The 14,654-nt window shown below is 37.6% G+C and overlaps 1 protein-coding gene across 1 annotated transcript in view; it reads left to right on the top strand.

Moving 5' to 3' along the window:
* Positions 1-14,654, top strand: part of ADAMTS12 (ADAM metallopeptidase with thrombospondin type 1 motif 12) — a 525,685-nt gene that overhangs the window by 386,109 nt on the left and 124,922 nt on the right. The gene's annotated exons all lie outside the window — the stretch shown is intronic.

Here is a 14,654-nt window from a genome sequence, read left to right as displayed (position 1 = left end):
TGTGTGTGTGTGTGTGTGTGTGTGTGTGTGTGTGTGTGTGTGTGTGTGTATGCGTTTAAGAGATCATTGGATCATAGTTATAGAGAAAAAAGGTACCTTAGGGATCATTTAGTCCAACTCTCACTTTTTATGGATGAGGAAACTGAAGTTGCTAGAAGTTAAACTGCCTGCCCAAGATCATAAGGCTAGTTTGTAGAACTGGGATTTGAATTCAGGTCTTCTTGCCCAAATCCAGCCCTTTTCCCAGTATACTATGCTGCCTCTTACTATTGGACGCTAGCTATGGGAAATCATTTCACTGTGCGCACTCAAATGTAAACAGGAGGCAATTTTCTAATCCCTGCTCTGCCTTTGATTTTTTGTGTGCTAATTGAATAAGTCTCTGTTTGGATTTTGGTTTCCTCCTACCCCCTATCACACATGAAGAAGTGACCCTTCTCCTTGGTAAGGCAAACCCCTTTACTTGCACAAGTGATCCCAATTCATTCAGTCTTCTCTGACTTATTGCTCTCTCCATTGTCCCCACTCCTTCACTATTCTGCAGTTATACACTGCCTACTGTCTCTTTTCCTACTGCCTCTAACATACCCATATCTGCCCCATCTTCAAAACTCCCTCACTTGATCCATCCATCCCAGCCATCATTTTATATCTCTTCTCAAATTACCTCCCCCCATTCAGTAAACTCCACTGGTTCCCTATTAACTCCAAAATCAAATATAAATTCTTCTGACAATCAAAGCCCTCCATAACCTGACCCCCTCCTACCTTTCCAGCCTTCTTGTACCTTACTCTCCTCAGGTGCTCAGGTACCATTGACTTCCTCGCTGTTCCTTATACCATATTCCCGATCTCCCATTTTCAGTCATTTTCACTCCTTATGCCTGAAATGCTCTCCCTCTTCATCTCCAACTCATGAATTCCCTGACTTAAGTCCCAGCTAACATCCTACCTTCTGCAAAAATTCTTTCCTGGTTCTTTAATGCCAGTGCTTCCTCTCTGTTGATTATCTCCACTTTATCCTATTATATAGCTTATTTGCACATGGTTATAACATACTGAACCCCTGTTAGACAGTGAGCTCCTTGAGAACAAGGACTTCTCTTTTTGTTTTTGTTTCTTTATTTGTATCCCCAGCATTCACAGTAGTTCCTGGCACATAGTAGGTGCTTAATAAATGCTTGTTGTTTGACTAACCTAATACATTACCTGGATTTTACAGATGAGGACACTGAGGCCCAAGGGATGAAGTAACTTTCTTAAGATGATGGAGGGAGTGAGTGACAGAGCAGGGCTTTGTACTCAGGTCTTCTATACAAATTTAATTTTAAGTTCCAATAAGAAAACGTCAAGAAGGTGATCAAGTTTTGATTTAGGATAATGGTGAAGGCAAATTGATAACTATGTGCCATTTTATTATTTCTTTGGTTACCTGGGTCAGATTTTTAAAAATCTTTTACATCTTGCCTTTGACTACCTAGAATACCCTTGTTCTCTTTCAACACGAACAACCCTAACCAGCCTCAGGAATCTTATAAGTCTTGTCAAAAAGTTAAATATTGTTCATCCTTCTCCTGGCCTTTTAGGTCTTCAGTTACTCTTCTCTCCTTTCCCTTAAAGGCTATATGTTTTTTTTAAATCTATGCTCTGTGGAGAGTAGTGGGAGTCATTTCTAAAAGATGGCAAGCTGTTACCCTGACTTGGATAAATAGATGCTCCATTGACCTTTAAAGGTCATTGTCTTGGAGTTGGATTATGGTTTTACATGGCATATTGTCAAGTAGTGTGCTTTTAAGGCCAGAATAATCCAGGCTTTGGGTGTTGAGAGGTGGCATTTTGTTTCAGTGGTTGTATATCAAACACTCAAGAGAATTATGTTGCTGAACTGCCTAGCTAACCCCTAAAAAAATCCCCCAAGGATCATTTTAAAATTGAAAAAGACTTTAGAGATCAATTAGTCCGTCATCCTCATTTGATGGAAGAGACAGCTGAGTCTTAGAGAATTTAAGGGTCTATGTCTCTCTTGCCTAGGGTGTATGTATGTATGTATGTGTCTGTAGTAGTAGTGTCTGAGGCAAGTTTTGAATTAAGTTCTTCCTGACTTCAATTCCAGTGTTCCATCTACCCTGCCACCTAAGATAAACTATATGGAGAGAGGGGTTAATTGCATAAATCAATCAAATTATCCCACCCTCCTTAAAGTAAGTAATAATAAGCCCTGATACCTTAAAGAGATGAGAACACATCTCAGTAAACCAATCAAACTCTTTACATTAAATGTGGAAACGAAGTTGACACAATTTTTGGATTGCCTTAGGATACCCTGTGGGTTGTCTGTAAAATGGAAGACCAGTTCAAAACCCCAAAGATTCAGGCATCTGGCAGAGATTTGGATTTTAGAGAATGGAAAATGCAATGAGAGAATTCAACTTAACCCTTCTGAGAAAATCAGTTAGGGACAAAGGAAAGATTTTTCTGCTTTTGCCTTGTCTCTTCCTCTTCCACCTTTTCTGGAGGAGGACTTTGCAAAGGGCTTTAAAAAGTCCAGAAGATTTTGGATTTCCCCACTTCTGATAATAGGGTTCATAGTATTATCCCACTGGGACAGCCTGGCTGGCATCAGTGTCTATACTGATACCCATGGACAGATGACTGGACACTATTTCACAGCTCTACAAAGAACCAAGCAAAGGGATCCATGCCTAAGGAGAATGTCATCAACACTTCACAAAGGAGAGAAAAACTTCTAGCAACCAGGAATTGTAAACTGCCCTTTTGCCACATGTATTTTCTTAATTTGAACCTAATTCTCACTGTATGCACTTGTAGGAAAGTATGTCATGGATTTTTGAAGGAATGTTTTATACCCTCTATATCACTATAGCACCAGAAAAACCAAGCATATCAATTGCTACAAGAATTGAAAAAACAATTTTTATAATTTTATTATAATATACTATAACTTCTATCTCTGCAAATGACTTTTCTTTTTTTTTTAATTTATTTTATTTTTTAATTTATGGAATAAAGCATTTCCATAACATAGTATAATAAAAAAGATGATTGCACATGAAACTGCAAATCTACTATGGACAAAAAGAGATTGTAATTTTACGATGAATATCATCCTACTACCTCTAGTAGGTGCAAATGTACTATCAGTTGATACAGTTTGGTTCTTTGAGTTATTCTTAAATTCAGGTCCTTCTACGTACCCCACTTCTAAAAGCTACTTAAGTCTGGCTGACTAAATAATTCTCCACTGATAATCTGGAGAGGAAACACACTAGTGCGGGCTCATGCACAAGATACATATAGGGGTAATCACAATCTGAGGGGAGATATATATATGTGTATATGTATATACACATATATACACATACAAATATATGTATACACACATATATAATCTCCCCTCGTATTGTGATTACCCCTATATGTACCAACACACCTAACAGCTCATTACATTTTGTGGCATTGCCACCTCCTCCACTGACACATGAGAAACCCTTTAAGTCATAACTATTCCTTGTTTAGGGCACTATTCCTCAGCTGCCATGCTGGTAATGGCAGCATAGCTACCTTTCTCTGGCAGCTCAGTAACATATCAGCATGACCAACATAATACAGATGATATTAAATTGAGGTGGTGGAGTATATGAAGATCTTTATTAAATCTTAATCACAGAATAATAAATAACCTAAATACCACTAATATTAGTCAACCGGACCCAGGCAGTTTGAGGCAAGAGTATGTTATTTCTTCCCCCAAACCAGCCCCTGGTAAAACATTCTTTCACTTCTTTAATAAATCCTTTAATGCACTTTTTTTTAATAAGAAGAAGCATATATATTGACTCTACCTTTCTATAGATCACTTTTGATCTTCTTGTTCTAAATTTCTTCCTCATGTCTTGACTTCTGGAGATTTTTAACTCCTCAGATAGCTGGGGCTTTGGTGAGTAGGTGAGATTGCTGGATTGGTGCTCTGGAAGAATTGTAGGAAGGTCCTTCTGAGCAAGGGGCACATATATAGTCTCCAGATACCACTATCAAAAGGGAAGGAACTAATTTTCTAAACAAATTGCCCCAGACCAAATAATCATAAATAAATTAAATAGAGAACTACACTAAGTGACTTTTTCTACCCTAGAACTATAAAAAGTCAGCTATAAACCCAAAGGCAATGGGAAAGAGGAAATCACCAGAAATACAAGTGCCTGTGCTCAGCATGACCAGGGATGGTAGTAAGCTTCAAGGCTTTGTATCCAGAGGTAAGAGGAAGTGGAAGACTCTCAAGAAAGCTTAGAATAATTGGTAATCCATAGTGGGGACCTTGGAAGATACCAGGAATGGTTAAAACCAAAAGTAACAGTGGCGAGTCTATGCACAATAGTACTCGAAATAGAACACTCCAGGCCCACATCCCTAGTACTTTGTCTTGAAATAACAGAGGGGGCCCTGAAGATCCAGTGCTTTGAAAGGAGTTTACCCCAAGAAGGTAGAAGTCTATTCAGGAACCTAGGTGACCCAGATAGATACCAGCAGAGGAAACCACCTCAATCAAAAGCAACAACAATGGATGGAACCTGGCCTTGTCACTAAGCCCAAACAAAAGAACTCAGGCTGAAAAGGTAATCAAGCAGAAGAGATAGGCCACTATAAAGAACATTAAAAATGTTCAAAAATTGAACTAAGAAGGAAAGTATAACTCCATAAGAACTGCAAGCAGTGATTTAAAGGAAAAAAAATGGATTTCCCACAAGGATTACATGAATACATAGCAAAAATGAATCAAGTGATAAAAAAAAAAATGAAAGAAAAGCTCTAGAGGAAAGACTTAGAAAGGAAATGTTTTAAACAGAAAGTGGTAAGCCTTACCTAAATAATTAACTCCTTGAAAATGAGAAGAGAACAAACCAAAATGAAGGACTCCACAAGGCAGTAAGAAATATTAGAACAAAATCAATAGATCAAAAACCAGAAAGAAGAAAAAAAATTAAGGTATCTGCTGTCCAGAACAACTGGAAAACAGGCCAGGGAGAGATCATATGAGTCATCAAATTCCTTGAAAACCACAATTTTTAAAATAGCCTAGACACTGAATTTCAAAAAAATCATAAGTGAAAACTTTCCAAATCTGTTAGAACCAGAGAGCAAAATGAAAAACAGAAAGAATACACCCACAAAAGAAACCACAAAAGATAAAAATCTCAGAAACGTAATAGTCAAAATCAAAAAATTCCACAAAGAAAATTATATCAAGCAGCTAGAAAGAAAAAGTTCTAACACCAAGGAACCATAGTTAGGATCACACACAACCCAGCAGCCTCTACTGTAATAAAGAGCTTGAAATAAAATATTCCAGTAGGAAAAAAATTATAATGGCTTAGAATCATGAATAATTTACTCTGAAAAGCTGAGGAAAATCATACAGGGAAAAAATGGAATTGAAATGGAATAGAGCACTTTAAAGAATTTCTGATGGAAAAACCCCCCAATGCTGAATAGGATTATTGAAATACAGGCTCAGAAACACAAGAGAAACTTATAAAGGTAATTGTATTTGATCAATTCAAAAGGTCTGTATAATGATAAAGGGCTAACATCCTAATAGAAGAAACAAAGTGTCCCTTTAGAACTTCAATGTCTTCAAAAGGTATTGAGGGTGTTAAATAAGAAAAACAGAGAAAGGGGTGGCATATTTGTTCTGAGGGTTTTAAGAGGAGAAAGAAAAGAGATGGCAAAAAGAATACACTAGTGTAGAAAGAAAGAAAGAAGTAGGTGCAATTTGCAATTTCTTATAATTGGAATATGTAAGATGTATAAACAGAAAAGAGTGGTGGCTGGGGGAAGGAAGCATCTGACAAAACCTCACTCTATCTGAAATCTACAAAGAAGAGTTGAATACACACAGACTTTGGTATAAAAATACAGCAAATGCAATTGGAAAATAATCAAGGATAGGGGGACAGTTGGTTAAGAGGTGGGATAACACTGTGGAAGGAATAGTTCCAAGTGAAACAAGCACCCTGATCCCAAAGAGGAGATTAAAAGAAAAAAAAGAAAAATCAAGAATTGTAAACTAAAAATATGCTGATCAACTAGGGAATGGCTGGATAAATTGTGGTATATGAATATAAAAGTGTATTACTGAGTTATAAGAAATGACAAGACTACTTCATAGACTCCTTAGAAGCAGGAACTGATGCAGAATCAATTAAGAAGAATGAGAACACTGTGTACAATGACCATAGAATTATAATGAAAAACAACCTTGAAAGACTCAAGAACTTTTCTCAAAACAATGACCGGTCATTTATCTAGAAGATCTATGATGTAGCATGTTACCTGCCTCCTGTCAGAGAGGTGATGGATTCGAGGTCTGGGAGGAGACATCCATTTTTGGACATAACTGCCATGTGGATTTGTTTTGCTTTACTGTTTATTCTTTACAAGGTGATTTTTCCACCATTCATTTGGGAGTGGAGGTGGGGAAGGGGAATATCAAGAGTGATGCAAAAAAGAAAGAGGGCATTGAAACACTTTATAAAAGTTCACAAAGGAGTGTGGAAGGTAGTTCAGAAGAGATCACAAAGAAGCAGTAAAGTTTTGAAAGTGATTTATTATATACTTTCAATCAAGAGCAAGAGGTGGGGAATAGAAACTTACAAATACAATCTTTTTTTTGCATTTTACTTTATATGTGAAAATGCTTATTTGTTAGGTTCAGAATAATTTTTAAGGGAGGTTATTATACTGATGAAATAAATTAGGATTCAATGTAAAGCCAAAATAATAGGAAGTCGTATCTGATGAGGCACAGTTAATTGGAATTTGAGGTGTTTTTTTTTTTCCCTTCATAAGCCAAGAAACCTTCAGGAGGATTCCATAAAGCCCTGTTTCTTGTCAAATAGTAATTGGACCTGAACCTACCTTGAGGGATTAAATGAGAAAATCTATAAAGCGGTTGGTCTCCTCAGAGAAAAGTACTCTCTTCACATAAAATGACATTCCAATCAATTCTTCCCCATTCAGGGGCCATCTCATTGTCTACTGGGCAGACTTTTTCTCCATCTCTCTCCTGCTGTTGTCCCTCCTTTGGCTTCTTCCCTCCTTGTTAACATTGCTAGAGGATGAGCAAGGAGAGGGAATTGAAATGACATTCAAATCCTTGACTTCATTTGTTTTTTTAAGTTTCCCTGAGAAAAAGATGATAGATAATAATTATAAGCAAAAATGGGATGGGGATTTTCTGTCTGTGGGTTTTATTTTACCATCATTAGCACAACTAATCTGTGGGTTTTGTTAAGATCTGAATGATGAAAACCTCAATGCTGCTGCCAAGAGGCTTCTCTACCCTCTACCCTACCGTTTCAATAGGTTGTCTTAGCAACAGGTATCTTTTTCTTTCTTTTTTTTGCCACCAGATGCTGACAACTTCCCCTTTAATGCACATCTCTCTATTCTATGTCCTGTGCTGGGACATGGAATCATAGAGTGACAGGATCTCAGAGTTGGAAGGGACATTGGAGGTCCAAATTGTACTGGAGTGGGAATATATAATAGCCCAGAAAAGTGGTCACCCAGTACCAACTGGAATACTTTGAGTGATGTGGAATTCATTAACTCCCAAGGCAACCCATTCCATTTTTTATACTTCTCATTGTTATGAGGTTATTTATAGCACACCAAAATATATCTATTAGTAATTTCCACCTATTGTTCCTAATCCTGTTCTCCGGGATCAAGTTAAAAAGTTGAGGCAGCTAGGTGGTGCAGTAGATAGATCACTAGCCCTGGAGTCAGGACTTCAAATCTCGCCTCAGACACTTTCTAGCCATGTGAACCTGGGCAAGTCACTTACCTTTGATTGCCTCCCCCGCAAAAAGGAGTGGGGAAAGACTTCTAATTCTTCTTTCAAATGGCCCTTCCAATATGTGAAGATAGATATCACATCATGCCCCCTAAGTATTCTCTTCTTCAGGCTATTAAAGCCCTCTTTCCTTCCTCTCACCATCCTTATCACCACCTCTAGATGTTCCTGCACTTACCAGTTTTCCTTCCTAAAATGTGAGATTGGATTAGTAGTTTTGGCTGCCATATTGCAGTGTTGTCTCCTTCCAAAAAGAATATCCAGCCCTTTTTCATGTGACTTATTGTCTACTCATGCCTCTCCCATCCTATATCTGTGCTGTTTGTTTTTTGAACCCAAATACAGAATTTGGAGTGGGGATTAGGCTTGACCTGCTTGCTGAAAGGGCCAAAGAAGAAGCAGAGGGTGAAATTTACAAAGACTGTTTGGTTAGTTGTAAACTGGACTGGGTTGCCTCTGAACAACATTCCAGCTCTGAGAGTCTGTGAATTTTCTTTTTTTTTCTGGCAACCTTCATTTTACTATCCCAGTGTTGTGGCCTATGAAGGTTTTGGGGATCAAAATTCTTTCATCTAGTGTATTAACCATACATCTTGGCTTTATGATATCCTCCCAAAACATTAATCACTCTATCTGTGCCATCATACAAGTCATCAAAAAAAAATTTTTTTAAATGATTTGGATTCAGAATAACTACTTAGTGTGTGACCCGGAGAATGCTACTTCACCGATGTTAAGGTCTCAGGTCCTGATTGAATTAGATTGCTTCTGAGGTCCCTTCTAGCTCGAGATCAATAATCCTATGATCCAAATAAGGCCAGGAACTGGGCCCTGTAACATTTTATTAGACACTTCCATCCTGGTTGGCATTGATCTAATTCTTACCATTTTGGGGGTTGTTCTACCACTTGTGAACTCACTTAATTCTATTATTTTATAATATTCATTTGTCTATCTGGAAAGATTGTAGTATCCGCTACAGAAATAGGAAAGTTCAAAAGAAGAATGGATTTAGGGGGGAAATACAAATGAGTTATTCTTTGGACACACTGAGTCTGAGATGTTTGTGGTATATCCAGTTTAAATACCCAATAGGTGGTTGATGGTATAGGACTGGAGCTCAGGAGAGAGCTTGGGGCTAGATATATAGGTTCGTAAATCCAAAGATGATAAAGTAAGCCCATGGGAGCTGATGAACTGATCAAGTGAGAAGGTAGAAAAGAGAGGAGAGACAAGGACAAAGCCTTCGAGGATGCCTACAGTAAAGGGGGGATGATATGAATGAAGAAACAGAAAAGAAGACTGAAAAGAAGCAGTCATACAAGTAGGAGACAAACCTGGAGAAAGTAGTGTTATGAAAATCAAGAAGAAAGTATCCACTCCAGATAGATGCCTTTACTTCTGCTTGTTACCAGTCTGAGGCTATTTTAGGTTCTCCTTAGTAAATATATACAAAACCCTTTTATCAGAAGACTTTGACACATAGAGATCAAGCTTTATTACTCCTGATGGTGCCCTGTGCTTATTATGCCCCTTCCTGAGTGTTATACTCCTGTATGTTTGTTTTTGTTCTTTGCTAGGCAATGGGGTTAAGTGATTTGCCCTGGGTCACACAGCTAGTAAGTGTCAAGTGTTGGAGGCCAGATTTGAACTCAGGTCCTCCTAAATCTAGGGCCAGTGCTCTATCCACTGTGACACCTAGCTGCCATGATACTCCTGTAATCCCTTACTGCATACTCTTTAAGTGCTCATTTCTTAAATCCTTTACTGGGATCCTTGCTCCTTTCTTCCCCAGTCTCACAAACCTGGCTTCCTAATCCCTGCTACCTGAATTCTTCCATCCTAAATGTCTTGTCTACTTCAAGCTAAAATACGTATATGTTTCTTCTTCCTCACCTTTACTGAGTTTCCAGGTCTTGGTTGCTGAACTTTCCCAACTTATGGTGCCTGAAGCCAGACCCTTTCTTGTTTAACCAAACTTCTGGCCATGGTCCTGGCCCCCTCTTCTATCTTGATTTCTGTCCAGTTCTAGACATAGAAATAAAAGCTGGAATTTGAAGAATGTTCTATAACTTCCATCTCAGTTGTTAAACCATTTGGCCAAACCACTGCTTCTATCAGTAACTTCTGCTCCTCTAGCCACAATTAACCAAGACCCCTACGAAAAGACCAAGCATAGCACCTCAGTCTTCAAGATTCATGGCATTACTTGTAAAATGAAATCACTCAATCTGTGAGCATTGCTTATTAACAGATTTTAAAACTACAGTGTAATGAATTTAATTTTCTTGGCTTAATCACTTTAAATAAACTACAACTTCACCTGCCTGGGATATACACAAATCCAACTCAGTTTCAAAAGTGGAAGATTCGACATGGTTAAAAAAAATTCCCCCTGCAAAAAAATAGGATACAAAGTTCATTCCCAAGACCTACTCTACTCTATCAAGATCCCCATCTCTTTAGGAGAGGAGCCCCCAGTCTACCTGGATAAGGACCTAATGATTCCCCTGAAGAAGTGAAGCTTAGAAAAAGTAGAAGCTATGTGCTTATAGGAAGAAAACTCACAATGGCCTTGAGATGTGAATTAATTTCTTCCTCTTCCCCTAAACCCCTCTCTAGTCCATAGGCAACAAAAGGCCATCTTCCTGATGCTGGTAATAGTTGGAATATTTCTTATGAGCCCCCATGCCTGGGAGACTCCTCTGTCTTTTGGTTATTTAAATCTAATTCATGGGCAAATCAGGATAGCACTCCATGACGTCATTGGTCCTCTTCAAAAATGAAGGATGAATAACAACAAACAAATTTCTTGTAAAAAATATGCATGGTCAAGCAAAACAAATTCCCTCAATGACCATATACCAAAGTGCTTATGTCTTATTCTGTACCCTAAAACCATCACCTCTGTCATGTTTCATCATCAGTCCTATGGAATCACAAATGGTCATTATGTTGATCCTAGTTTTTACAGCTTCAAAAGTGGTTTGTTTTTTACAACATTGTTATTGTGTGAATTATTCTCCTGGTTCTACTCATTTCATTTTTCATCAATTTGCAAAAGTCTTCCCAATTGTTCATATTTATGATATTGATTCTATAGCATAAATTGTTCCTCTGATTTTGCTCACTTCCTTCTGCATCAGCCCATACAATTCTTTCCATTTCTCTTTGAAATCATCTATTTCCTCTTTTCTTACTCTTTGCCTGTATTACATTCTCCCTTGCATTATACTGTATTTATCTGTGTAGAAGTTGTAAGCACTCTTCCCTTCCTCATGAGATTTAAGCTCCTGGAGGGAAGGGAACCTGTCATGTTTAGCTTTGTATTCCCAGCACTTAGCATGGCCCTTTGCACAAAGCAGAAACACTTAATAAATGTTAACCCCATTGCATATTTGAATATAAGCCTCTCCAAGGTCTTGAAAGTTTATTTCATTTTTGTTTTGGTATACTTAGCACCTAACACAATGCCTCACACATAGTAGGCACTTAGGTGCTGTTGAATGCATGATGAATGAAATTCAAATTCAGCAAATCATTATTAAGCATCTATTAGGTGAAAAACACAGTGCTAAGTGCTGAGTATGCAAAGACAAAAGACTATCTCTTGCCTTCAATAGTTTATATTCTACTGGCGAGATACAACATGTATGTTGTTGTTCAGTGGTTTTAGTCATGTCTGACTCTTCCTGACCTTATTTGGGGTTTTCTTGGCAAAGGTACTGGAAAAGTTTGCTCTTCCCTTCTCCAGCTCATTTTACAGATGAGGAAACTGAGACAAATAGGGTTAGGTAACTTGCCTGAGATCACATAGCTAGGAAGTATCTGAGGCCAGCTTTAGCTCAGAAAGATTAGTCTTTCTGACTCCAGGCCTGGATATTGTGCCACCTAGCTGCCCCACAACATGAATACAGAAATATATATGTATATATATGTATATATATGTGTGTGTATGTGCGCACATGTATGTATATATGTGTGTGTGTGTATATATGTTTATGCATATGTATGTGTGTATATATATATATATGAAGTGATTTAAAGTGGAAAGGAATACTAGCAACTGTTAGGATCAAGAAAGACTTGAAGAAGGTGGCACCTGAACTATGCTTTGAAGGAGTCAAGGATTCCAAGAGGCAGAAGTGAAGAGGGAGTGCAAACATGGAAGGAATGCAGTCCCTGGGGCAAACCTATGGAGAGGAGAGATGAAATTCTGTATACAGAGAATAGCTAGTAGGCCAGTTTGACAGAAATGGAGTTTGGGTGAAAAGAAATGTGAAATGGGACTGAAAAAGTGGATGAGAACCCAGTTGTGGAGGGCTTTTGTATCTTATAGGCTGAGGATTTTGTATTTTATCCTAGAAGCATTATAGGTTATGACCTCAAAAGAAGGTAATAGATGGACAACCTGAATGCTGCATTGATACACTAAAGACATTCAGAAAATCAGAAGAAATCTTCCAGCATGTTGGGTTAATCTTGCATTGCAGACTGATCGAAAGGCATGGGCAAGATCCCCTGGCATGAGAAGGCATTGCAATATGGTCCTCTGCATTGTTGGAGGTGTCATGGTGTGGTGAATGGAGTAGTGCCCTAGTGTCTGGAATCAGGAAGCCCTGGGTTTAAATCTCATCCTAGACAGTTCCTAGCTGTCTGATTATGAGCAAGCCAAGTGGCAGCTTCCAGATATGGAAAATGACATAAGAAGTCTGGAATCCATGACCACTATAAGGTCCCTTGCAACTCTAACTCTCTGATCGAGGACTACCTATACTTGTGTAATTACAAACCTAGTAAGGTATCATTTGGTTCTTCAGGTTCCCCAGAGCTTATCTCTTTCAGTCAGACAGAATTTGGGGATAGTAAATTATTTCTTCTTTTTGGTGACTATTTAATTTGCAAACTGGTTCATAAACTCCTTTATTTTATTCTTGCCTTCCAGAGTTACTGTGAGGAAATCTTGTTGCCAGTCTTAAAGCATTATATAAACGTAACCTGTTGCCATTACCATTATTACAAAAGTTCCTCCTATAATCTTTGGTTTGCACTCCCTCTTTTGGTTTGTTAGCAAGAAATAGTGGTGATTATAGTTTCTAATGCTTTGACATTTCCTTCATAATCTCCAGTACAAAAAGGAGTATGATGCATTAAATCATTCTGAAATGTTTCTGTGTGGCCTGCCAGTTCTAGAGCCAAATGTACTGTATCCCAGGAGGCCTTCTTTGCATATTTCTTCCCAGATGGAGTTTATACATTAATGGTTTTAATTAGCTCTCTTTTCCAAGCATGCAAACTTCAACTGGAATTCGTCACATTCAACAGACATTTCATTTCCACTTTAAAGTGTTTCACTGAAAGGAAGTTGTTTGTTTGTTTTCTTAATGGGGATTTTGTTGAATTGTTTCTGATGGTTCATGACCTTATTTGGGGTTTTCTTGGTAAAGGTACTTGAGTGGTTTGCCATTTTCTTCTCCAGTTCATTTTACAGATGGGGAACTGAGGCAAACAGGGGTAAGTGATTTGCCCAGTAAGCTAGTAAATGTCTGAGGCCAGATGTGAACTCAAAATGTCTGCCTACTAGGCCCTGCACTCTATCCACTGTGCTAGCTAGCCACCTATTCCTTTCCCATGAGATTTAAGCTCCTTGAAGGTAGGGAACCTGTCATGTTCAGCTTTTTATTCCCAGTACTTAGTATAGCTCCTTGTACAAAGCTTAATATGTTAATATTTTAGGTTAATATGTTAATTTCCTATTTTAAAAATATGTTAAAATCATAAGAGCTTCAGTTATCTATAACCTTATCCATAAACTGAGGTACCTGTTGGATCAGGAAAAATTGTTTCTCTAAATGGTTGGTCCCATTTGATTAGCCAAAGTTAGAGGCAGATTTTAGACCACATTCTAATGATGAAGAGCAGGAGTTCTTAACCTGAGATTAATGGAACCCTAAAGAGTCTGTGGATAGATTTCAGTGTGTCAGTGAATTTGAATGAAAAAAAAATTACCTCTTTATTTTTGCTAACCCATGATTTCCTTTATAATAATATATATATTATTTTTTGCATTTAAAACATTATTCTGAGAAGTCCATACATTTTACCAGGCTACCAGAAGGGCCCATGACAAAAAAAAAAGGTTAACATCCCCTGATATAGAGAATTGCAATGGTAAAAGAGAGTAACTTGAAAGATAATACACTTGTCATTATTTGAGACATTCAAAAAAAGAGAGTAAATGAACTTTGTGGAATAGCGAAGCCAATGCTAGATTTGAAATAGAGACATCTGAGTTCAACTCATAACTTTGAAACTTCTTATTTATATGACTCAGAAAGATTATTTAATCTCTCTGAGTCTCATCTGTAAAATAAGGATAATAATTCTTATCTATAGAAAGGTGAATTCTTTTTCATTATTATTGAAGCTGTTAGGAAGGAGTCTTCATTAAGTGAGAGAATGAACTAGATATAATTTGATGGTATCTTCAGCACTAAAATTCTATGATTAATATGTATCCTTAGGGAAATAGTCTGGAAGCAGTATGTAGGATGGATTCAAGGAAGGAGAGACTAAAAGAAGAGAGATTAGTTGAGAGTTGTAAAATATATGACTTAACAAAAATTGTGTAACAGAAAAGCTAATGCTAAATCAACCACTAAATCTTTAAGATTTCCATCTAAACTTAATTCATCTAACAATATTAAGCTAGTTTTTGAAATTGAACTCTCATTCTCTCTCTCTCTCTCTCTCTCTCTCTCTCTCTCTCTCTCTCTCT

This window comes from Vombatus ursinus, unplaced genomic scaffold (genome assembly GCF_900497805.2).
Source record: "Vombatus ursinus unplaced genomic scaffold, bare-nosed wombat genome assembly UNPS02014791.1, whole genome shotgun sequence".
NCBI lineage: Eukaryota > Metazoa > Chordata > Mammalia > Diprotodontia > Vombatidae > Vombatus > Vombatus ursinus.
This window is presented reverse-complemented; position numbering and strand designations above follow the sequence as displayed.